This window comes from Pseudophryne corroboree, chromosome 1 (assembly GCF_028390025.1).
Source record: "Pseudophryne corroboree isolate aPseCor3 chromosome 1, aPseCor3.hap2, whole genome shotgun sequence".
NCBI lineage: Eukaryota > Metazoa > Chordata > Amphibia > Anura > Myobatrachidae > Pseudophryne > Pseudophryne corroboree.
In genome coordinates, this window is record NC_086444.1 from 312,437,593 (window position 1) to 312,460,631 (window position 23,039).

Genomic DNA, 23,039 nt, shown 5'->3' on the forward strand with positions numbered 1-23,039 from the left:
TGAATGAAAAAACGAAGAAAAATGAAAATGGAGAAAAATGTCTATTTGATATATTTCAAGCCGCGGCGTCCCGCTGGTGTGAACTGAGTGCACTTGTTTAAAATGACATTCTGCTACTGACAATTATGCAGCAGTGGAGGGTGCGTGAGAATGAAAAGGGGACTCTGGACTGGTCTGCCTCCCCCTGCTTCTGCCGCCGTCACTGTGACTGTGTTCTGTCACAGGTCGGAGGCCTGTCAGCCTGGGTTCGGTGCCTGTCTTGGAGGGGGAGATGCACGCACTGCGACCACTCTCAGAGTGGTTCGTTGCCGCACTTCCCCCGCCTACAGAGACTCACCTCAGATCTCCTTCTCCCCTGCTGGATGTGTCAGCGACAGGCTGTCTCCTCGATGCTTGGCCGTCGTCCGTGATCTGCAGACACTTCCTGGTCTTCAGTCACGTGACCGGGTTCTGTCTCTTGTTCCGCTCCTTCTGTTCGATCGTGCAGCTGTTGTGGATGATGTAGGGAAATGCTCCAACGCGTTTCGGCCCTTGGGGGCCTTCCTCTGGGAGAAAGAGTGTAACCAATGGTGGTAACTTTCAGGTCAGCGGTGAGGTCACTTTCGGTCAACCGCTGACCTGAAAGTTCCCACCATTGGTTACAATGGAGCGCATAGGCGCTACATTGTAACACTGCCGTGTGCCGCCTGTCATACAGTACAGGAGCACACAGCCGATCAGGAGGGTGCCACAACGTGGCGCTCCCTGATTGGCTGAAGAAACCCACTTAGACATCAGTCAGAGTGGGTTTCTGGCATTCGGGGAAAGGGGTCCCATGTGAAAACATGGGTCCCCTTTCAGTTCGTGGTCGGGTGTCCGTTTTTTTATTTTTTCAAGTACGTGGATTACAAAAGGATTACAAGCAGAGGAGCCTTCAACCATGGATTATGTGAGTATAATTTTTTCAACAGGTACACCATGGATTCTACTGGAGAAGAGGACCGACCTGCGTGGGAACATAGGTAAGTATGTATGTATGTTGGTGTGCATGTATGTATTAAAGTTATACTTTCAAGGTGTGTGTGTGTTGTCTTTATTGGGGTATTTTTTTTAGTAGTAGTACTACAGGTACCAGCGGGCCCATTTTTCCGCCGCATGCTGGTACTTGTTGTTCTCCAAGTACCAGCTTGCGGGGGAGGCTTGCTGGGCCTTGTAGTACTGCTACTAAAAACAATATCAATCACTTTGAACAAAGGCTATCAGCCCCCCATCCGCAGCCCATTGGATGGGGGGACAGCCTCGGGCTTCACCCCTGGCCCTTGGGTGGCTGGGGGGGGACCCCTTGATTGAAGGGGTCCCCACTCCCCCAGGGTACCCCGGCCAGGGGTGACTAGTTGGATATTTGATGCCACGGCCGCAAGGCACTGTATAAAAGTGACCCCCGGCTGTGGCATTATCTGTCCAGCTAGTGGAGCCCGGTGCTGGTTTCAAAAATACGGGGGACCCCTACGCTTTTTGTCCCCCGTATTTTTGGAACCAGGACCAGGCGCAGAGCCCGATGCTGGTTGCTTAAATATGGGGGAACCCCTGTCCATTTTTCCCCCATATTTCTGCAACCAGGATCGGCTCAAAGAGCCCGAGGCTGGTTTGCCTTAGGAGGGGGGACCCCACGCAATTTTTTTTTTACATTTAAACATTTTATTATTTTTTTTTGCAAGGTGCACAATGAAGCCCAGCACGGATCTCTCAGATCCGGCCGAGATTCATTGTATTAAAGTCGGCAGTGTTTTACAAGTCACTCACGTAAAACACTGCCAAAAAAAACGAATGACATCGACATCGGAAAACCCGAAAATGCAGAATACGGCAGCTTAGTAAATTAGTCGTAATCAATTCAAAAAGTTGCATATTTACACTTTCGATGTCATTCGTGATTGAACTTTGACCTCAAACGAGAAAATACGATTCTTAGTAAATTTACCCCAATCTGTTTCCTTTGTCACAAATAAACAAATATATGTACAAATCCAACACCATTTAAAAGCTACCAATGAATTTAACTAACCCATGCCAAAGTCAATTATAAATAGTGTTACAATTGAACCTAGAGAGAGAAATAGTGAGATAAATACTTAGCTTGATGTAAGAATTGCACACAGATGATAGAGGTTTTTTTTCCTGGATTTGTTAACCCTCTGCTTGCTACAAGATAGGCAATTGAAATGTTAATGAACCTGTTTAACCACTCTGGAACAACAGGCATGTGAACATCTGAGATGCAAATCAGAGGCTCTGTAGAAACTACATTCATTCAGTATGTGTGTATGAATACATGTGCTGTGTGAGGGTTTTATGAGAGTCAAATAATGTGTGTATATATATATATATATATACTGCTCAAAAAAATAAAGGAAACACTAAAATAACACATCCTAGATCTGAATGAATGAAATATTCTTATTAAATACTTTGTTCTTTACATAGTTGAATGTGCTGACAACAAAATCACAAAAAAATTATCAATGGAAATCAAATTTATTAACCCACGGAGGTCTGGATTTGGAGTCACACTCAAAACTAAAGTGGAAAAACACACTATAGGCTGATCCAACTTTGATGTAATGTCCTTAACACAAGTCAAAATGAGGCTCAGTAGTGTGTGTGGCCTCCACGTGCCTGTATGACCTCCCTACAAGCCACACAAGTGGCTCAGGTAGTGCAGCTCATCCAGGATGGCACATCAATTCGAGCTGTGGCAAGAAGGTTTGAGTAGACACATGCACATGCACATTTGTGGCTTGATGGAGGTCATTTTGCAGGGCTCTTTAATGTTTTGAAGTTATTCTTTGAAAAATCCTGAGTGTCCACTCTGATTGATCACATTTTGATAAATGTTAATACCAAAATACATACCCCTGATGAAGTCTAGTTACTAGACGAAACGCGTTGGGTTGTTATATTTGATGTTATCTCTGAATAGTATATGAGGAAGATTAAAGAAACTGCACTAAGTTGCCAATATTCCTCTATCAACTGCAAAGATGGAGTATTCAAAGAGAAATTACATCATTTTGTCTGTGTAATATGATGGACGTGCTTCATTGCTTCTGTACATTTTAATACATTTTTTATGAAAGAACAGTTCATGTTTATGTTTTAAAATCAATGTTAATTGTGAAACCCACTGGGTTCCCTGTATTTATAGGTTAAAATAACCTTTGGGCGCCAATTTCCTTTCTTTTTATATTTTCTGTATCCAGTCCCTCCTAACAAGGGACTTAGTGAAATAGGCAGCCCCTCCCAAGGAGTACTGTATCTTATTGTATCTAATTAGCCTTAGAACAGCGCAGAAGGAGAGTATTTGGTTGATATATATATATATATATATATATATATTATATTTATATAAAATATGTATATTTATATCAGTGTATGTTCTGCAAGATAGCTATCAAATCTGAATCATAGCATTTAAATTATAGTCAATAGCCATATTATATTGAAATGTTTTAAAATTGATTATTAAAGTGTTATTGTTAACGAAACTTCGCAAAATATCTGCATTTCATAAGTGAAGCTCCGTTCCTGTCTAAAAGTTTAGGTAGCACGTAGCGGAAGCTGTCCAGCAGGGGACTTCCGTTGCTCAAAGGGAATGTGGAAGCATTTATCTAACTGCTACAATACAAATACAGTGTTTTTATTGTATTACTAGAGTTGGGTAACAGAGTGTGGCAAGGTGCGTGCAAAGGTACGCAGCGATACACATTTGCATACACAAGTATACATGTGTCATAGTACAATAGCACGTGGACGCATATACAGCAACGCACGGGTACAAACGTGAATGCACAGAAGGCGGGAAACGTGAGTGCATGTTTACGCAAGCGGAAGTTAGCCGCATAATAGAAATTGATTGTTAAGGTGGAATAAAACACATTTTAACAGGTAACTATCCGATTTTAAAGCACATTACTATAATACTTTGTTTAAAGTGTAATACCGCTGAAGGGGATGTTATCAATCACTGGTAAATGACTTTTTTTCTGTACAGAAAATCTAAAAGTGTGGGGGTGTTGAAAGTAAGTGTGAGTGGATTGAACCAGGACAAAGCGGGATCTCGTCAGTGAGGCAATGAGTTAGCAGAGGCTCGGTGGCGTGAAGGTTAGCGACCTTACGTATTAATTGGTATTGAGGCACGTAGTGTCTGTGTTTTTAAAGGAAAAACGTGCGGAGGAGCGTGATATATTGACCAAAGGGTTGGTGTAACGCTCCGGCTGTGGAGCGCAGCTTGTGAATTCAACTCCCGTGATCGTAGGGCGTATAGATAACAAGTATCTATAAGCTGTGCGATTGGACTGCACGTGTGTGTGTGTGTGTGTGTGTGTGTGTGTGTGTGTGTGTGTGTGTGATACGCGGCACAATGTGATACCGTTTGCGTAATTTCGCACAAATTGCGTCATCATACGCGCTGTTTTAGCATACGCAGACATGATTGGTGTAAAGTAAAGGAATTTTTCGTTGACTCTCTCTCAGGAAATCTTCCTGGTGGACATTCATTGGAAAGGGTGATTGATAAGTTGTTTCTCACCCAACAAAATTCCAGTGGATAGAAACCCCAAAGTATCAGGTCTGTAACCTCCACTGAAAAAGGTGGGGTATTAATTTATTGCTGTTAATACTTCAATACTTCCAGTGCTTGAAGGGGTCTGGTAGGGGCCTAGTCTGGGTACGCGGGGCGATCACTACTGGAGTGGACCGTGGTACTGGCCAATGGAGGCAGGAGCGGGTGAAAAGCGCTTGGTAAGGAACTTTTCACCGTCGTATCGTGTGGGCCATTTGGTGTGTTGTGAACAAAGCCCACAATGGGAGCCAAATGGGCATGCGAGAGGCGTTCAGGAGCCAGGGTTCAGGCTAAGGAGCAGAGACCAAGGTGCGCTCGGTATATTATGAGTAAAAAATATGGTCCGTACACGCAGAGGCTTTTTGTAATGATTGAGTATGTATGAATGGTGGAATATAATTTCCACTGATTGGTGGTTTTGATCCTAAGGTATTGCAGGTAGTATGTTTAACCAAAGTCATATAAGACAAGAACGAAAACATAATAACTGTCTGAACTCGTAGCAACAATAAATAAGTAAAAAGAGAAAGCAAGTACACCGCCATATGTGGATGTGGAAGCAGTTACAGCCAGTGTACAAACTATAGAAAATAATAAAAATATGAAAATTGTGAATGTAACCTATATATGTACTAATGAATGTCAAAGTTTTATTTAGGAGGAGAAGGAGACCCGACTCTGGTTTCATCCATTTCTCATGCACTCAGAGGAGTAATATCCAACCGGTAAAAGAGGAGCTGTAGCCTGCAGGGGAAGTGGCTGAGACCAGTGGAACTGGTAAGTATGGAGCCATTCAAGTACATATATAGCCAAAAATAAAATAAAAAAAAACCAAGAAAGTAATGTCATAAATGGAGAATATCCTGTCCGCACATTAGTATTTCCCAGTAGGAAAGCGGACAGAGATGGGGTAACCCCCGGGTATTTCTTTTTAATTACCAAATAAGAAGTATTTATTTCTAGGAATGCCCTTGTCTAGATAAGCTCGGAAATGTTTGTTGGACCATGTACAGACCCTTAATACGGGATGAGAATGATTGAATGAATACTTTGCATAACCTAGAAGCTTGTTTATTTTTGTAGTGCAGGTTGAGTATCCCATATCCAAATATCCGAAATACGGAATATTCCGAAATACGGACTTTTTTGAGTGAGAGTGAGATAGTGAAACTTTTGTTTTTTGATGGCTCAATGTACACAAACTTTGTTTAATACACAATGTTATTAAAAATATTGTATTAAATGACCTTTAGGCTGTGTGTATAAGGTGTATATGAAATATAAATGAATTGTGTGAATGTAGACACACTTTGTTTAATGCACAATGTTATAAAAAATATTGGCTAAAATTACCTTCAGGCTGTGTATATAAGGTGTATATGTAACATAAATGCATTCTGTGCTTAGATTTAGGTCCCATCGCCATGATATCTCATTATGGTATGCAATTATTCCAAAATACGGAAAAATCCCATATCCAAAATACCTCTGGTCCCAAGCATTTTGGATAAGGGATACTCAACCTGTACTAGAAAATTCTCCGTCAGGATAAGATCACTGGTAAACACTAATTCGGCAAATGGGAGGAACGAGAGAAGTTCAACATTACCCTTTGACAAAATCTGCTGAATTTACGATTGGGCCTCTATGATGCTAAACCCTTTTCTTTTCCCCTAGCAGCAGTGGCCCCTGACTAACTTAATCAACAGAGATTTTGTTATGTAAATTAAATTGTGAAATACATATATTGTACTCCCGCTCAGGAAGTACAAGGTATGTTAGATACTCCTCAAAGACTAATGTTGCATTCCACTGTTCTAGATTCATGTCCATCACAGGTAGAGGAAATTATCTCACAGATACCGGGTTCCCTATGAATTTAGGATGGACAGGATACTGGATTGATGGCTGAGGTAGTCCCAGTAGTGACACAGCAAGCACAAGATTTAAGGGGGGTAGACCAAGTAGTTCATCAATTCCCTGTAGTGCCCAATCCAGCTGTCATTTTAATAAAATCCTCTCCACCTCCAACTTTACTGTCACCAACCTCTATTCTGTTTTTCTTCACAGTCTCCTCTTCATCTCTGCATTCACAAAGGGGGTACAATACATGGACCCGATTCTCCCAAGGTTTCAAGTTACAGCCTGAGTATTTTCTCCCAAGCCCTACATGACTGTTTACAGTCCTTTCAGCCAGAGAATGGGTCGGTGATGATACAATATGTTGATGACTTGTTGTTGTGCGCTGATTCATTTGATTCGTCCCTGGCAGATACGAAGCAGTTTCTGTTTCGTCTCTTCCAGACAGGACACCAGGTCTCAAGGGATAAACTGCAATTGTGTAGGACAAGGGTCAAATACCTGGGACGTAGTACTGGTACATGATTTGACAGTTCATACACCACATGCCGTATTGGGTCTTCAAAGTTCTGCCCGAACCCGGTATGTCTCATCAGCACGATGACACCAGTATATTTCTGCAGTGTGCCTTGTCATGCACAAGGGTGGAGGATGAGAATACTGGTGAAGGGAAATTTTGTATAGACACTGATATGCATGATGGTGTGGAATATCTGAATCAGACCTTTACTACGAGACCAGACATAAGTGACAGCCCGTTGGTGAACGCAGACCTGATATTTTTTTCATTTTCTCCTCTAGAGATGTTTTTACTATACATTACAAACACACTACAATTAAATTAAGATGCAGATTTGTGTTCCCTACAGGAGAAGGCGGTCTGGATAGCGAAGGGATATGGTCAGGAGTCCTCAGGACTCTGGAGAGATGGACAAGGTAAGCCAGAAGCTCCCAGGACGTATCTGCCAGGCCTAGCTGAGGCGGCACATGGTCTGACTCACCTAGGATAGGGAAGGTATGTGCAAATTGGTAAGAGCTTACTGGAGTGCACCAGAGTTCTCTTCTCAGGCAAGCAAGAAAGCAATGACATGTCTTACTTGCTTGAGGAAGAATATTGGTAAGGTAGTACTAACAGAGCCATCCCATACTCCTGCAGATGGACCTTTTCAGGTAATACAAATCGACTTCGTACAGTTAACACCCTGTAGAAATTTGAAATATGTATTGGTGTGCACTGATGTTTTCTCAAACCGGGTAGAGGCATTTCCTGCCACCCCAAATACTGCTGTGCTTACTGCAAAGAAAATTGTGCAGAAATTTGTGTGTAGATAAGGTATCCTTAGGAGTAGGAGGAAAGTGATAGCTTGAAACTGGACTATTGTGGTCATAGACACTGGCACTAGTGTTATGTAGCATCGGAACCACTCCCAGATCCCCACTCAACGAATCACCCTCTTTGAAATTTTTGTTTTGCTTTTTTTTGGAAGACAACCTCATGTCATGATCTATCTGCACCATGATCAGAAATACACCAATGAGGTGACAGTACAGTACTTTATAGAGATGAGCCAGCATTTGAGAACTTAACAAAAGAACTTGAAACTGTTGATTCCTGATATGCCAACTACTAACTGTCTTGATTGTGAACCAAGAAACTGTGTGATTGTTCTTACGCTCAGGTTGCCTAATAGACAGATGGGAAGGACCGTACCAAGTTTTGTTGACAGCACGATTTCAGTGAAAGTAGCCAAGAAAGAGACTTGGGTCCACGATTCCCATCGCAGGAAAGTCGTTAGTTCGGAAGGAACTCGTAAAGGGAGTGAGATCGCAGAAGTATCACCCGAGAGTCTGTTCCGTGAAGACTGAGAGACGGCACTGTTGAACATTACCTGACCATACTAAAGGATTACAGAAAGACCAGTCGTAGTAATGGATTTGCTATAAGCAAGATTTGTTTTGTTATATCTTTTTTTCCCATTGACAAACATTTTTTTTCAGGACTTTCTATTTTTGTGAGGTTTTAATGAGTCAAGTGTGGGACTGGAACTGCTTCTGGAGAAAGGAGTGATGTCTTTATAGGATCCCAGGCTCAGCTTATCACTTTGTTAAAGCCAGAGAAAATCAAAGGTCTAGTAGTTAGGGAGTTCGGAGGTAACGTGATAGGCTATTGTCTGAGGAATGCTGTATTTTGTAGTTATTGTGACCCCATAATTGAAGATAAGTGCATCCAGAGATGTCAGTTAAGTAATAATGTTGAATTTAACAGACATCCTATGAATGATTACCACTCACTAGTGGGTAGGGTCTTACACCAAATGGAATGTTGGATGTGCTCACAGGTATCTCTAAGACAAAATAAAGCAGGATTAGTATCACCCTCCTTAGCGTTAGCTGAAGTACTTGAATTACATGATGGGGGGGGGGGGTGCAGTGGACAAGGAATATAATATAACTAGACCCCCTAGTCTTAAGATCCACCAGTACCATTGATAAATCCCTGGTATGTTTAAATCTCACCAATTTCAAGAATTCAGGAAATTGGGAGGTAATCGGGAACAATCAGACAATGGCCTATTCACATATAGAAGATAAAGAGCTCATTAATATATGTGAAAGAAAAGTTTATGAGTGGCTCTTCCCGAACTCCGAAGGTTTATGTTATCAAGGAAGGACACTACCTGAAATAATAACCCTTGCTCAATGATGAAACAGACCTAGCATACGATCCAGGAATGGAAACAAATGTTCAGGGAGTGATAGGAATATATACCATGAAAATTTTATATGAACTGGTCAGCAGATGTTGTACAGAGGCTGCATGTACTGTAGAGTAGATCGTACACGTAGACTGCCGGGTTTGCCAGTTGGAACCAGTGATGGAGAACTGCTGAAGAAGTGCAGATGAACCAGTGTTAACAGGGGGAGAGTTGAATGACACTGGTGACGCTAGGGATCGGTGATATTGAAGAATAGATGACTGAATACTGATGGTATCAAGGAAACCGATGGCGGAACATCGATAATACTGTGAAGCTGAACACCGCTGGGAGCCAGGCGCTGGAAGCCGGTGTTTTAGAGCCCTGCCAGTAGCAGAGAGCAGTTAGGACACTGTGAAGTCAGGCTGCACCGCAAGGTGGTGATTGGTGCGGGTCTCTGATGGAATGAAGACACAGGAGCTGGAATACCTGGAACTGAATATTCAACCACAAGGAGCAGAGACAGGTTACACTGGTAATGACAACCAAAGCACTAACAACTTCCTGGTTCAGGATCAGTCCCTTTATACCCTCAGAAGTGCAGGGATTGGATGAGCAATCAGGCAGAGTTCAGCAATGCTGTGGATTGGTGGAAATAGCGTCATGTGATTAGAACCAACATGGCTGCGCCCATACTTGCACTTGGAGGGAAATCTAGTTTGTAGCACCACATGGAGGTTTACAGTAATGGCGGCCGCAGGAGCCAATGGATGCCAACCCGCGCATCAGACACACGGAGCCGGCGGCAGAGACCACAGTGGGTGAAAAGCGTCACGCAGACCCGCCTGTGCACTTGAATTACAATGATGGCGGCAGAGGCCGCAACTGACAGGAGACGCCATGCAAAGCCATCTGAGCACTAGAAGCGCAGCAATGGCGGCGGAGGCCGCGGCGGCTAGAAACACCATCCAGACAATAAGAGTTCCTTATGACGGCATCTGCAGACTGGCAGAGAGGAGACATGAAGTGAGGACATCAGCAGCATGACTGAGACCCGGCCCTGGAACACTCAGGAGACACCTGAAAGGTAAATAATGGTGTCCTGTACCCCGGATCGTGACAATATATATATATATATATATATATATATACACAGTATCTCTCTCTCTTTATATCTATTTATCTATGTGTACGATCTACTCTATGTGTACGATCTACTCTCTCTACAGTACATTCAGTCTATGTGTACGATCTACTCTACAGTACATTCAGCCTCTGTACAACATCTGCTGACCAGTTCATATCTCCATCTTATTATTTCAGCATACAGGTGTTGGTGAAAGGACTTTCCATCTCCTAATCTCCTAACCCCTCAAGCTAGTCTTGTTGTGGATTCCACACCTAAGGACATTTCATCTATTGCTGCATTCAGTGCAGCTGTGTACTGTTTTTAATCATTCCTCATACTCTACTACTGCTACTGCTGTGTACCATCTGAACTGTGCTGAATAAATATACATTAATTTTATCCTTGCTGTCGTGGTCACACCTTCGGGCATTGGTGGAACAAATCTATCTGCATGTCTAGAAGCCCTATATTGCCGCCCAGGTTTACATATACACCAGCCCCTACAACTGAGGCGTCTCCTGGTCAGCACCAGCCCTCAGTTGTGAGAGTAAGCACTGACCTAATGAATCCGGCCGGAGACCAAGATCAAGCGGCCAGGCCAATGCAAGAACTGGCAGCCCGACTCGAACATCAGGAGGCTGCACAAGGCCATGTAATCCTCTGTCTCCAAGATCTTTCTTCTCGACTGGATGGGATCCAAATGACCCTCCGTGGTTCAGAGGCGTCTGGTGTGCCGACCGCAGTATCTATAGTGGTAACCCCACCCACCATACCCATTTCTGCTCCACGTCTTCATTTGCCGACTCCAGCAAAATTTGATGTATCTCCAAAAGCCTGCAGTGGATTCCTCAACCAGTGCGAAATTCATTTCAAGCTACAGCCTGGCAGTTTCCCAACTGTTTGCACTAAGGTTGCCTATATTATCTCCCTTCTCAGTGGCTCCGCCCTTGACTGGGCATCACCCTTATGGGAGAGATCTGATACTATGCTGTCTTCTTATACAGACTTTTTGGCAACATTCAGGCGTATCTTCGACGAGCCAGGTCGTGTAACTTCAGCCTCTTCTGAGATTCTCCGTTTACGCCAAGGTACACGAACTGTTGGACAGTATCTAATACAGTTCCAGATTTTAGCATCAGAACTATCATGGAACGAGGATGCTTTGTATGCAGCATTTTGGAACGGCCTATCTGAACGTATCAAGGACGAACTGGCTACCAGAGACTTGCCTCCAAAGTTGAACGAGCTCATATCTCTGTGCACCAAAGTCGATCTACGGTTCCGAGAAAGGGCAATCGAGCGAGGGAGGTCATTATTTCCTAAGTCTACTACTGCTCTTCCTCCTCGTCAACCATCTCCGCCCAAAGATGAACCCATGCAGATAGGTCACTCTCGTCTATCTCCAGCCGAGCGAAGAAGACGTCTTTCTGAACATCTCTGTCTCTATTGTGCTGCACCATCTCATGTTATTAATGCCTGTCCCAAGCATCCGGGAAACTCCAAGTCCTAGCCCGCCAAGGAGAGGGTCGGCTAGGAGCAATGCACTCTTCTCCATCTCCAAGTGATTGTAACCTCCCAGTATCGCTCCAAGTGGATCAGCGCACTAGGAACATTATTGCCTTGTTAGACTCTGGAGCGGCTGGGAACTTTATGACTGAGGAATATGTCAAGCGGTGGTCCCTACCCACCAAGAGACTTTCGTCTTCCATATCTTTGACTGCCGTGGATGGCAGTAAGATTTCTGATGCAGTCATTTCCTTTAAGACTCTACCTGTTCGTCTGAAAGTAGGAGTTCTTCATTCAGAATTAATTTCTTTTTTGGTGATTCCAAAGGCCACTCATCCAATGGTTCTTTGCCTTCCATGGCTTTGTTTGCATAATCCTCTGATTGATTGGAGGACGACCCATATCCTGGCATGGGGTCCCTCCTGTTCCAATACCTTTCTTTCCAAAGTGCTTCCCGTATGTTCATCATCCTCCAAGTCTTCTGATGTTCCACCTCCTCCGTATCAAGACTACACAGATGTGTTTAGTAAAGCTTCAGCCGATATCCTTCCCCCTCATAGGAAGTGGGATTGCCCTATCGACCTCATCTCAGGGAAGGTTCCACCTCGAGGCCAAACGAATCCGTTGTCTTTACCAGAGACTCATTCTATGGAGGAATATATTAAAGAGAGCTTGGCAAAGGGCTTCATTCGACCTTCTTCTTCTCCAGCTGGCGCAGGTTTCTTCTTCATTAAGAAGAAAGACGGTGGCCTGCGGCCGTGCATTGACTATAGAGGTTTGAACGACATCACTGTAAAAAAAACGGTATACTCTGCCTTTGATTACCGAACTCTTTGATCGAGTTAGCGGAGCAACTATCTTCACGAAATTAGATTTGAGGGGTGCCTACAACCTCATTCGGATCCGGAAGGGTGACGAGTGGAAGACCGCATTTAACACTCATGACGGACATTACGAGTACCCCGTCATGCCTTTTGGACTCAGTAATGCTCCAGCCGTTTTCAAACACTTCGTGAACGAGATCTTCAGAGATATCCTCTATCGTCATGTCGTGGTTTACCTCGATGACATCCTCATTTTTGGCAACGATCTGGAGGAACATCGTTTCTGGGTAAAGGAAGATTTGTCCCGTCTTCGTGCCAATCATCTTTATTGCAAGTTGGAAAAATGCGTCTTTGAAGTCAAGTCCATTCCGTTTCTAGGCTACATTGTGTCCGGCTCCGGGCTAGAGATGGACCCTGAGAAACTACAAGCTATTTGCCAATTATTACAGAAAGTTTATTCAAGACTTTTCCACCATTGTGGCGCCTATCACGGCCTTTACCAAAAAGGGTGCTAACCCTTCCAAGTGGTCCAAAGAAGCTGTTCAAGCCTTCCATTTGTTAAAGCAGAGGTTCATTTCAGCTCCAGTGTTGAAACAGCCAGATACCAACTCGCCTTTCACTCTTGAGGTGGATGCCTCTTCCGTGGGAGTGGGCGACTTTTGTCTCAAAGAGCTAAAGATGGTCATCTGCATCCTTGCGGCTTCTTCTCCCAGAAGTTCTCCCCCGCTGAGCGCAATTACGCCATTGGCGATCAGGAATTGTTGGCTATCAAACTCGCTCTGAAAGAGTGGAGATACTTGCTAGAGGGAGCTTCTCACACCATCACTAGTCTAAAAGACCACAAGAATCTCCTGTATTTGAAAGGTGCACATTGTCTCAACCCTCGTCAAGCCAGATGGGCACTTTTTTTTTCTAGGTTCGACTTTAAACTCCAGTTCTGTCCGGGGTCACAGAATCGCAAGGCTGATGCCCTTTCCCGCTCCTGGGAGCAAGAAAATGGGTCTGAGTCTACTGACAAGCATCCTATTATTAATCCAGTGGCATTCTCCACGGTAAGGATGGACTCTATGCCCCCAACAGGGAAAAGTTTTGTAAAGCCGGCTCTAAGGAAGAAGCTCTTGCATTGGGCACATGCTTCCCGTTTTTCCGGACATGCGAGCATCCAGAAAACTCTTGAATTCATCTCCAGGTCTTACTGGTGGCCGACTCTGAAAAAGGACATTACAGAGTTTATTGCTTCCTGCCCAAAATGTGCCCAACACAAAGTATCTCGCCAGTCACCCGCTGGGCAACTGGTTCTGCTATCTGTTCCTCATCGTCCGTGGACCCATTTATCAATGGACTTTATTACGGACCTTCCTATGTGCAACAAGTTTAATACCATCTGGGTGGTAGTTGACCGGTTCTCCAAGATAGCTCATTTCATTCCCCTTACCGGTCTTCCGTCAGCTTCCAAGTTGGCTCAAGTTTTCATTCAGGAGATCTTCAGACTACATGGTCTTCCCGAGGAGATAATTTCTGACAGAGGAGTACAGTTTGTGGACAAATTTTGGCGAAGTTTATGTTTGGCCCTCCAAGTCAAATTAAAATTCTCCACAGCTTATCACCCCCAGACCAATGGTCAAACTGATAGAGTGAATCAGGACTTGGAGGCCTTCCTCCGAATTTATGTATCTTCCTCCCAAGATGACTGGGTTCAACTTCTTCCCTGGGCCGAGTTCTGCCATAACAACCAATATCATTCCTCATCCTCTGCTACGCCATTCTTCACCAACTATGGATTTCACCCTAAAGTTCCAGAATTTTAACCGCTTCCAGCAACTTCAGTGTCAGCAGCTGATATCACTCTTTCTCAGTTTTCAAATAACTGGAAGAATGTCCGAGCAGCTCTACTCAAGGCATCTTTTAGATACAAGAAGTTTGCAGATAAGAAGCGTAGGGCAATTCCTGCCCTCAAAGTGGGTGATTGTGTTTGGCTTTCTACAAAGAGTTTGAGATTGAGAGTTCCAAGCATGAAATTTGCTCCTCAATATATTGGTCCTTTTCGAATTGAACAAGTCATCAACCCAGTGGCTTACAAACTCCAACTACCTCCGTTCCTGAAAATTCCCAAGACGTTTCATATTTCCCTTCTGAAACCGCTGATCCTGAATCGGTTCCATTCAGCACTTCTTTCGGCTCTCAAAGTCCAGACTCAACGTGGAGTTGAGTATGAAGTTGCCAAGATTCTAGACTCACGCTTTCGATATGGTCAACTTCAGTATCTGATTGATTGGAAGGGCTATGGCCCTGAGGAACGTTCCTGGACCAATGCTTCAGATGTCCATGCTCCTACATTGGTTCGGAATTTCCACTCCAGATTTCCTCAGAAGCCAAAGAAGTGTCCTGGGGCCACTCCTAAAGGGGAGGGTGCTGTCACGATCCGGGGTACAGGACACCATTATTTACCTTTCAGGTGTCTCCTTAGGCTGGCTCAGCGTTCCAGGGCCGGGTCTCAGTCATGCTGCTGATGTCCTCACTTCATGCATCCTCTCTGCCAGTCTGCAGATGCTGTCATAAGGAACTCTTATTGTCTGGATGGTGTTTCTAGCCGCCGCGGCCTCCGCCACCATTGCTGCGCTTCTAGTGCTCAGATGGCTCTGCATGGAGTCTCCTGTCAGTTGCGGCCTCTGCCGCCATCATTGTAATTCAAGTGCACAAGCGGGTCTGCTTGACACTTCTCACCCGCTGTGGTCTCTGCCGCCGCCTCCGTGTGTCTGATGCGCGGGTTGGCGTCCATTGGCTCCTGCGGCCGCCGCTGCCATTACTGTAAACCTCCATGTGGTGCTACAAACTAGATTTCCCTCCAAGTGCCAGTATGGGCACAGCCATGTTGGTTCTAATCACATGACACTATTTCCACCAATCCACAGCATTGCTGAACTCTGCCTGATTGCTCATCCAATCCCTGCACTTCTGAGGGTATAAAGGGACTGATTCTGAACCAGGAAGTTGTCAGTGCTTTGGTTGTCATTACCAGTGTAACCTGTCTCTGCTCCTTGTGGTTGAATATTCAGTTCCAGGTATTCCAGCTCCTGTGTCTTCATTCCATCAGAGACCCGCACCAATCACCACCTTGCGGTGCAGCCTGACTTCACAGTGTCCTAACTGCTCTCTGCTACTGGCAGGGCTCTAAAACACCGGCTTCCAGCGCCTGGCTCCCAGCGGTGTTCAGCTTCACAGTATTATCAATGTTCCGCCATCGGTTTCCTTGATACCATCAGTATTCAGTCATCTATTCTTCAATATCACCGATCCCTAGCGTCACCAGTGCCATTCAACTCTCCTCCTGTTAACACTGGTTCATCTGCACTTCTTCAGCAGTTCTCCATCACCGGTTCCAACCGGCAAACCCGGCAGTCTACGTGTACGATCTACTCTACAGTACATTCAGCCTCCGTACAACATCTGCTGACCAGTTCATATCTCCATCTTATTATTTCAGCATACAGGTGTTGGTGAAAGGACTTTCCATCTCCTAATCTTCTAACCCCTCAAGCTAGTCTTGTTGTGGATTCCACACCTAAGGACATTTCATCTATTGCTGCATTCAGTGCAGCTGTGTACTGTTTTTAATCATTCCTCATACTCTACTACTGCTACTGCTGTGTACCAACTGAACTGTGCTGAATAAATATACATTAATTTTATCCTTGTTGTCGTGGTCACACCTTCGGGCATTGGTGGAACAAATCTATCTGCATGTCTAGAAGCCCTATACCTCCGCCAAGGTTTACATACACACCAGCCCCTACAACTGAGGCCACTCCTGGTCAGCACCAGCCCCCAGTTGTGACTTATATGTACCTGCAAGATGTGGACAGTGTTCCGATTGTCAACGTTTCAATATTTTATTATTTTTTTTAAACAATTTTCATTGAGACATCATGGATAATAACAACAGAGATTATGATGTACAGAAATCATATAGTAATAATACACAAGGATAAAACAAGGTAATATGAAACCGCACATCAATCCTTCCTTTGTTTCCAATAATAAAGACCTTCGCTTTGCAAGAGTTCAACATTCACTACGCCGACGCCTTTATACATGGTGTGGGCAACCCAGGGGGAAGCCGCCACCACTGCCCAGTCATAGACCAATGATATAGGTTGGTCCTGTGCAGCCAATCTAGTCAGGTACCATGTTGTGTTCTTGAGGCTGTTGTGAATGTGTAGGCGTGTATTAAGGGGGAAAGTGGAGATATAGGATTCCCAAAGATTAAAGAATCGTTCTACGAATTTACCTTTATCTACAATAGCCTCCACCCAGTCCATCCTAAAAATGTGATTTAGCTTTCTTAAAAATAGTGGTATCTGTGGTGGTGTGCTGTTTATCCATCCCTGTAGTATCGTCTTTTTCCCTGCCGCACTTAAGGCTATCAGTATTTTTTTACATTCCGATGGCATGCGGAGAGCAGGATCAATGATACCCAGAACTGCCCATTCAGGGGTAAAGGGCACATAGGTTATTAGGTTAGCCTCTGCATATCTCCTAACTAAGTGCCAGAAATATTGCACAATCGGGCATGCCCACAGACAGTGGAAGGTATCAGCCTCACTCTGGTGGCATTTTGGGCAAGAGTGCGATTCAGTCGCTCCCATGTGGAAGCGCCGTAATGGGGACAGGTAGGTATTGTGATATACATTAAGGAACAATCCAGTGTACATGCTTGCAGGGAGGGCTTTTCGGGAGTAAAGTAGTGTTTTTTCCATAGTTGGTATGGTCAGGGCAGGAAAGTGAGCCAACCAGGAGGACATACCACCCGTCACAGTAGCATGATTCAATATTTTTCTCAAAAAAGTATAGTGAATGGAAATGGCCTTATGACTCGGTACAGGGTGTGTCAGGAGGCTATCCAAAGGGTTGGTCCAATCTCCATCCGCAAAGTGTGCTAGAACATGCCTGACATAGAATTGTGTTTGTAAAAATGGAAGGGGAGATGAGGCAATCACAGCATGCCTCGTTGAAACCTCAGAAAGGGTGAGCAAACGGTGGTCTTCCACTGATACCAATGAGCGAATTGACGTTATACCATCCTCTTTCCACAATTTGAAGGGATGGGCAGCCATGCCGTCCAAAAAGTTAGGGTTTTTAATTAGGGGTAAGTTTAGGGATTGATAGGGGTTCAATTTTGCGTCATGTCGTAGTATGTGCCACATCTTCCTAGTAGACCATAAAAGGGGGTTAGACCGAATGTGATCATGTATTTCCCAGTCGTGTTGGTGGAGGAAACTTGTCAAAGCTACAGTCGGTAGGAAGCACTGCTCCAATAATGTGTTCGTGTAAGTAGAGCTGCCTTGCAGCCAGTCCCTTAAATGTCTCAAAAGAGCGGCATGATTATAAACCACTACGTCTGGAAAATTGATACCTCCGTTGGATTTAGGTTGAGCAAGTTTTCGCAAAGCAATACGTGCTCGGCCACCCTTCCATATGAAAGTTCTAATAAGTCTATTAATCTGTTGTGAGTCCTGTTTAGTCAACAGAATGAGAAGCGTTTGGAGGGGGTATAGTATGCGTGGTATAGCCACCATTTTTAGGAGGTTAGCCCTACTAAGATATGACAATGGGAGCCGCTCCCACCTCTTAATGTCATCAGTCAGGATTTGTATGGCCTTCTGTACATTGAGTTTGTATAATTCCGAGATATAACGTGGCACCATGACACCCAAGTATATAATATATGTGGACAACCAGTGTAAGGAGAAGCGTGTGGCCCAAGTCGGGCACGTCACAGTGCCACTCATCAGTAAAGCTTTAGATTTGTCCATATTAATACTGAAACCCGAAATACAGCCAAATTATTGAATCTTGTTTAAGATCTGAGCTAGGGAATGTTCGGGGTCTGATACATAAAGAAGGATGTCATTAGTGAAAGCTGAAAGTTTAATTTCCTGACCACCCACTTTTATACCTCTAAAGACAGACCAATCCTGTAGCGTCCTAAGCAACGGGTCGAGGGTCAAATTAAATAGCAGGGGCGATAAAGGGCATCCCTGACGGGTTCCCCGTTCCAAAAAAAATCGTTGACCTCTGATCCCATTAATTAAAAGAGAGGCATATGGAGCAGTATAGAGGTATCGTATATAGTTAATAAAGCTCCCGTCAAACCCTCTTCTCTCCAATACGGTAAACAGATGTGGCCATAATACCATATCAAAGGCCTTATTAGCATCGAGGCTAAGAAGCATGTTTGAGTCTGTGCATGGAGACTGGGACGCCGCCACCGCCGCCAGAGCTGTGCGGATAGCCTTAACCGCATGTCTACCAGCTACAAAACCCATTTGTGTCGTGGTGAGGATATCAGGGAGAATAGATTGGAGCCGCGTCGCCATGATCTTGGCTAGAAGTTTGTAATCCACATTTAGGAGACTAATTGGTCTGTAGGAGGAAAGGAAATTGGTGTCCCTACCCGGTTTAGGGATAAGTGTAATAAAGGCTTCATTAAAAAGCGGGGATGGAGAGCTCCTCTCATGTATTGCATGAAACAGTTCCAATAATGAAGGGACAATGTGGGTCTGCAGCATGCGGTAATAATCACCCGAAAAGCCATCCGGGCCTGGAGATTTGCCGTGGGGCAAATTGGAGATAACAGTGTTAATTTCTTTCGCCGTTATTTGACCCACAAGAGCTTCTCTCTGGTCTGTGGTCAGGGGGGGTAATACTGCATCCGTAAGCAACTGTGTTTGTATATCTGTGTCTATGTGAGTTGACTGAAACAAAGACTGGAAATAGGATTGAAATTGTTCTACTATTTCCTGAAATTTAGTGATTACCCGACCCGTTCTGGGGTGGTGTATAGTGGTTATAACATGTCGTTTCCGAGGGGGTCTAGAAATGACCGCCAATAATCTACCCGCTTTATTGCCCCATCTGTAATATTTATTTTTGGTGAAATCTAAGGAATGCCTCGCCTGGGTAGCTAAATGAGTTTCAAGCAGGCGTCTAGCCTGCTTGTATTCGTCAAGAGTAGTCTCTGTTGGGTTGGAAGTATACAGTCGGAAGGCCCTGATCATGGTTGTTTTTAACGTAGTGTATTCCAATTTGGAATCTCTCTTTTTCCGAGCAACATAACTGATTATGTGACCCCTCATCACGGCCTTTGAGGCATTCCAAAAGATTTTGGGTTTGTCCCAGTATTCTATATTGTCATCTACGTAGTTAGTCCAATGATTTGTTGGGGATAGTTTGAAGTCTTCCGAGTCTGCCAGGTATTGTGGGAATCGCCAAATGCGATCTGTCGAATGCATGTGGGGATGGGTCAGCGCTAACGTGACGGGGGCATGATCAGAGATCAATATATCGAGTATATCCACCCCAGCGATCTGTGGCATTAGGTCATCGGCAATGAAGAACCTGTCAATGCGAGACAGAGTACCGTGTGCCAACGATAAATGGGTGTGCGTACTGTCAGTTGGATGCAGCAATCTCCAAGGGTCAGAGAGGTCTAAGGAGTCTCGAAATGGTGTCTGCTCTGAGAATCAGTGGTTCTCGACATAGTCGGTGATCTGTCAACTGTAGGATCGTCCACCATCTTATAATCCCCACCCACTATTAGGGAGTAGTTAGTTCTGCTAAGAAGAATGTGGGCAAAGTCCTGAATAAATGTGTGTGTATTAACATTTGGGGCGTATAAGTTGACAAGGGTATATTTGGCATGAAAAAGCTCTATGTCCATAATATTATATCTGCCTTCGGGATCGATGATTTCTGTCAAAATAGTAACCGGGAGGTTTTTTTTAAAAAGTATGGCTACCCCTCTGGCTTTTGTGCGAAAAGGGGCAGTGACACAAGAGCCAAGCCATGGTGCTTTTAATACACTTTCCTCACCCGCCCGCCAGTGTGTTTCCTGTAAGAAAATCACATCCGGGTGGAGGTGTGTAAGGTGCGTGACCACACGTCGTCTCTTGACTGGGGAATTAAGTCCCCCCACATTCCAAGAAACAAACTGTATCGGTTTCGGGGGAATTACCTCAGAAGAGGTAGAAATTACTTACGGCATGGCTACCCAATCCCCACAGGGCAGTGAGAAACTTGACAGGTAGGCAATAAATTCAGGCGGACAGCGGCGGCTCCCCCCCAACCCAAGGTCGCTTAGCAAGCAATGGCTTCAACAGCATCAACATCGGCGCAACATGAGAAATATAGCACAGTCTTAAGATTTGAGATAACATTAGTGAACCATAATGACTCATAACTCTATTTTCTAACATTTTCCTAACAACCAAAAACATGGTGAGCACCAGCTAGGTCTAGTGGTGCGCACACAAAATATTAACAAAACAATTACTAAGGTAGTAAAAATAGATGCTTATAGGGAATTACAGTAAAAACTAAAAGCTAAGAGAGAAGAGAAAAAATAAAAATAAGAAAAAAAAAACAAGTAATAGGCAAACACACATCCACCCGAGGCGGGAGTACCTAAAACAGTTAACCCATAGTATCTCAGTAAATAGCAGGAGACTTTGAAGGGGATTTGCGAGTCAAGAAGTGAGTTCTCGCCACTTCTGGGTCCGTATAAAACAGTTGTGTACCATTCTCTGAGACCCGCAGTTTGGCTGGGTATAACAAGGCAAATCTGATATTGTTACTATGTAAATGAGAGCAAACGGCAGAGAATTCCTTTCTTTTCTGAGCCACTGCAGCCGAGAAATCCTGGAATATCAGGATCTTGTGACCCTTGACCAACAATTCTCTAGTTTTACGATAAGCTGTAAGGACCTGTTATTTAGCCCTATAGTCTAGGTAGCGAGCTATGACCGGGCGGGAGCGCTGCCGCGTCCCATCTTGCAGCGTCCCCAGTCTATGAACTCTTTCTAGATGGGGATTTCCATATCCTCCATGATCCCCAAGGAGTTTGGGAGGTCAATAGAAAGATGGGAGGAGAGGGCCTGGCCCGTCAAGGACTCCGGAATGCCTATAAATCGAAGGTTATTACCACGAGATCTATTCTCCAGGTCCTCAACCTTATCCTGCAGTTGTTGTATATATTTATGGTGGGATGATATCCCCTCCTGACAGGATTGGACCAAGTCCTCAGTGTCCCCCAATCTCGTTTCCAATGCAGTAAGACGTGTCGCATGAGAATCTATCCGAGCCAAACCCGTTTCTAATCGGGCCTGTAGGTCGTCAAATCGCTTATCAAGCAAGGGCATAAGAAAATCAGAAATCTCTTTTGCCGTCAGAGGGGGAGCTTTATCACTAGACGGGTTGGGTGATTCCGACCCATGTCCAACCGGGGATGGTGGACCCGATTTGGAGGGGGCTTCTTTTCCCTTCCCTGCTTTGTATGAGGCCCTGGATTTTTCGGAGGCATGGTTTTGTCGAGGTATTTGTCCATACCTCGGAGAGTGAAATGCGGAACAATCAACGTCCCCCACAAACAAAGTTCCTCCAGTTAAGAACAGTAACAAAAAAGAAAAACAGAGGTGATTACATATAAAGCTCGGGCGGATGTGTTAAACCATCTCATAGTGTCTAAAACATATCGCAACCTGTAAGAAGGCCCATACAACAGCCCCGGCAATAAACTGTAGTAATGCTCGGCTGTGTAGAAACTTATAACTAGAAACAATATAGTATGTCAAGCAATACAGAATAGAGATTCTGAGCAAAAATAACAAACGTCACATAATGGCATATAAGAAAAATAACAAACGGTACATAAAGGTTGTCTCAGGAGCCAGCAGAGCAAATTTATATATCTAAAGCGATCAAAGAAACATAGAAAAAGAATGCAATCTCTCTAGAAATCTCCCAACAAAAGAAAAAAAAAAACATAAATCACTCTGTGGCACTATTCCCTCAGTTGCAGCAGAATTCAAGCTGCATGACCCCTAACATAGAGTCCAGCAATACGTTTCCCTTATATGACAGATAGAGCCTAGTCACGGCAGTTAAGGGGAGTAATAACTAGAGTCCTTCTTTAGAAGCGAAATGTCCCAGCACTGCACCAGCCGGTGCTATGTAACCACAGAAGGAACGATAGGAACTCCAATAAGAATCTCGATATCTCAGCAAACCAGTTCCTTTCATTAATATGGATGAGGCACTCGAATAGGAGGGAGGAGGAAGGAGAGAAATAGGTGAAGGTTTGGCAAAGGGGACAGGGATGTATTGCAGGGTGGGGGGGGGGGAAGGTTCACACAGAAGGGGGGACGGTATCAAGTGAGGGGCAATATAGAAGAAGAAGGGGGGAGTGTTAGTAAAGAGGCAGTGGGGAGGACAGACAGTGTTAGTACCTGACAGGGCCCAGCTGGCAAGCTGCAGCAGCAGCAGGCAAAATCATCCCCAGGAACATCAGCCACCGAAAGTCCCAAGAGGTGCAGTCCCAAGGTCTCCCAGGCGCCAGCCGCAGGGGCGATCCGTCACATCAAAAAAGG